Raw genomic sequence first — 4,348 nt, 5'->3', positions numbered from 1 at the left:
TTTGTTGATCGACAACTCAAAGAACCTGAGTTTGTTTTCTCCATGCAAGTTGACAAAAATGGGTGTATGAGAAATTATTTTTAGATTGATGCACGATCAAGGGTTGCATATCAATATTTTGGAGATGTTGTTACATTTAATGCAACGTATTTGCCTAATATTTATAAGATGCCATTTGTGTCATTTTCTAGAGTTAATCACCATCATCAAACCATTATGTTTGGTTGTGCTCTGTTAGTTAGTGAAATTGCCAAATCATATACATGGTTATTACGAACATGGCAAGAGGCAATGCTTGGTCGTGCTCCTTCAACTATAATTATTGATGATGACAAAACGATGGAGAAGGCCATTGGAGAGGTACTCCTGAATACAATTCATAGACTGTGCGTGTGGCACATTTTTCAAAAGTTTTCCAAACATTTGGCTCATGCATATAACAAATATCTGGACTTTCAAAAAGATTTTCGTCATTGCATTCATGAGACAATTACAACTGAGGAGTTTTAGCAGGAATGAGCTTTGATACTAGTGAAATACGAGTTAGGAGAAAATACTTGGCTGCAAAATCTTTACGCCCAATAGGATAAGTGGGTTCTGTCCTACTTGCGTTCAACATTCTGTGATGGTATGTCAACAACTCAAAGGAGTGAAAGCATGAATAAATTTTTCAAAGACTATGTCAAATCAAGCACTATGGTTAGTGAGTTTATTCATCAATATGAAAAAGCTATAGATGCACATTACTTCAAAAAGAAAGAGAAGGATGTGCGGACAAAATCTACGCCGGTGATAATGAAGATACCTCTTAAAATTGAAGAGGAGGCGACAATGGTTTATACAAGAAAGTCCTTCATGATCTTCCAAAATGAACTATTCGATAGTCTATGATACCAAGTAAGAAAATTTTCAAAAGAGGGTAAGACTAAGACATATGAAATCAATGTTTATGATAAAAAAACACCTCTTAACTATGTGACGCTTAAGGGTGATGAAGAACATGCAACATGTACTTGCTATAAGTGAGAGTTTATGAGAATTTTTTGTAGGCATATCTTGTGTGTTTTTTGCAAGAAAATAAAGTTAGATAAATTGTCACAACATTATGTTTTAGAAAGATGGACTATTAATGCTAAGAGTCGACCAATTCCTGATATACCATATCCTGAAGGGCAAGTTCAGGAAGGATAAGATGAGCCTACGATGAGAAAAAGCAAAACAATGTTACAACTTTACGACATTGTCGAACTAGGGTCACAGTTAGCAGAGAAACATAATCACCTCACACTTGCATTGGAGAAGATTCACAAAGAGTTACTTGACATGGAAGATAATATAGAATGTTCGCGAGCATGGGAACCAACCAATGATGATCACAACATGGGAAGCCAAGTTATATCGAACTTTTCACAAACGGTTCAGGATCCGCCAAGGGTGCCAACAAAAGGACGTTCAAAATATTTGAGAGCGAAGAACTCAAAAGAAACACATTCGACAAAGAATAGACACTATAGCATTTGCAAGAATGAGGGGCATGCTAAAAACAATTGTCCTTCTGTGAGGTAATGTTGATTTATGATTATTTGTCCTTTTTTTTAGTTTTTAATTGAAGAAGCATGCTAAATTTTGTGTTTTCTTGTTGTTTATGTAGGGATCTTGGGCCAACAGCTGACAACATATCGCAACATGTGGATTCATAGTGCAAAATTTATTGTATGTGAATTATTTGTCTTTTAGCGTTGTATTGGTTGGCATTGTTAATTTAATCCACCGTTATTGTTAATGTGGCAGAGAGTAATGTGGGTGGAAGCTTTGGAAGAGTGGGTGGAAGCTGAATTCGAGCTTTGTAAGAGTGGGAACCAAGTTTTATGTTTATAATGAATGGTTATTTTTTGTTTATGCTACTTTATTGTTTATTGTAATTTTTTTATTTGAGCTTTGTATAATAAATGATGTAAGGGTTTTGTAAGGCTTCCTTATTATGTGATTTTGAGGAAGTACTGATTTTGTAAGGCTTCCTTATTATGTTTTTTTGAGGAAGTACTAATTTTATAAGGATGTGTTGAAATTTTGTAAGGATATGTTTTTTCAAATTTTTCTTGGTTGATCTAAATGTTAGACTACTTTACCATGGATCAGGAAAATTGTTTCAGGAAAATTGTTTTACTTTCAATTAACATGGATCACTTTTGTTTATGGCACCGCTTAACTTCAATTTGTCACAAAAAGAAAAGATAAAGCTCCAATATGTGGTCCTTCTACTAAGAAAAGTCAAGAACCACAATTTCCACAACTAAGAAAAGTAACTTCAAAATCAGTTCAATTTGAAAACCCGTTTTTAGCTCCAATTACCTTGGTAATCAAGTACAGGTTTTCCTCTCTCAATAAGTCCTTGAACCCATCAATTTCTGCCTTTGGGCAACACTATAGTCTAACGTGCATGCATTGGACCTTTTTAATACTTTACCAAAGCATGCACATTAGACTACCTTCATAATGAAATCTTGCAGGTCCAAAGGTTACGAAAAAGCTATAGATAAGGAGATAAGACTTACATTCAACAGTCATAGATGTCTACAAAGGTTACATTCAACAGTCATATGAATTTACAAAGGTTACATTCAACCGTCATAGATGTCTCTAAAGTTTTCATACACTAACCAAAACATGTCTTAAATTACAACACAAACCAAAAAAAATAAAACCATGACAAAATTAACACAATCAAGACTCTATTGTACTTCTTCTCTATTGATTTGAATTTAGTTTGTTCGATGCGTTGACACTCATGAAGTACCATCTCGTTCCTTCGTTCAGCTAATTCCAATGTCATCTTACAACAGTTGTTTTGGTCACTTTGAAGATCAATCCATTAAAAAAATTCACATTATTGCTTCATCTTATAATTTGGACAATTGTAAAATCTTCTATCAAAATTATTGGATTTTCTTGAAATCCATAGCGTTGCTTGGCAGCCACAATGGCAAAATGGTCGCTCCAAACTAGCTTTGTCTTCCCCTTTTCCAGTACACTCACTTGAAGCAGAATGTAAAGCCATTCTCTAGAACTTGCTGTCAAAAAGAGGCATGAGAATATTTCTAAAAAACTAACCAAAGTGCCAAAGTCTGAGGGAATAATTATACTAAGCAGCGTATTTAATTAAATGCATGTTTTTCACAAGCTTTTTTAGCATACACGTTATATCTAAAAATACTTATAAAAAACTATGCCACAAAACAAAATGTTGAGAATAATAAGTGTTGGATTGCTGAGAGAAGTGAAATACTTGGAAGGGCTATGATTTATGGCCAGTTGAGGGCATTATCACCACCAGGTAAAAGCTATGATGTATGTTAGGGCTGCTAAGTTTTCAACTTTGGAAGGCATATAGTCAACTGTAGTTCCATTGATCTTACTCATATTTCATTTCATTGTTAAAATTTCAAGAGTTTATGTACTTAGCTTGCATTATTTTTTATATATTAAGTTTTTAATTTTTATCAGAAAGATGCCAAAATTAAAGTCTTATACATATGTGATCTGTTAATTATTGACATTGACGAAAAATATGACGGATGGATTTGATCCAAATTATATTACTGATTTGTTTTGTGAACTTCATGAGGGCATTAACAGTTATATCCACAAATCCAAGAAAGTGTATATAGAAAACTGCAGAAAAATACGAGCCCAAGGTTGGAAATAGAATACTAGTCATATGCAGAAATCTTTCAAATAAAGTAGAGCAGGAAACTAATTCATGGCTTCAAGTAGGATAGGAAATACATCCAAATTCCTTTTAAATTTGAAGAATAAGCGTGAAAGGTGTATCCGTGCTATCTGATAGGGGTGTTTATGATCTGTTTTGTGAACTTCATGAGGGCATTAACAGTTATATCCACAAATCTAAGCAAGTGTATACATAAAATTGCAGAAAAATACGAGCCAAATGTAGGAAATAGAATACTAGTCCTATGCAGAAATCTTTCAAATAAAGTATTCAAGTTTATACAGGACATTCAAGTTTTAGGTTTTCAATTTAAGAGCGGCAATGGGCATTCCAGGAATGGGTGTCATGACTTTGAAGGGACTACACAGATATGCTCAAAGGGGCTGTGTGCTGCTATGAACGGAAGACCCGATTCTGAAGCTGTGATGGTGATGGAGATGGGGTTTCGTTTTCGCTTAGGGGAAGGGGTTGGGGGGGGGGGTTTCATTTGCGGAGGCAGCTTATGAGAAGGGGTGGGGGGGTTTCGTTTCAGATTACGGGAAGGGGTGAGGGGGGGGGGGTTTCGTTCGAGGAGGGGAAGGGGAAGGGGGTGCTGCGAAGGGAAGAAAGGGGTGGGGT

The sequence above is a fragment of the Carya illinoinensis genome, chromosome 1 (assembly GCF_018687715.1).
Source record: "Carya illinoinensis cultivar Pawnee chromosome 1, C.illinoinensisPawnee_v1, whole genome shotgun sequence".
NCBI classification, from domain to species: Eukaryota; Viridiplantae; Streptophyta; class Magnoliopsida; order Fagales; family Juglandaceae; genus Carya; species Carya illinoinensis.
The sequence above is the reverse complement of the archived record's forward strand: the minus strand, read 5'-3'. Positions refer to the sequence as shown.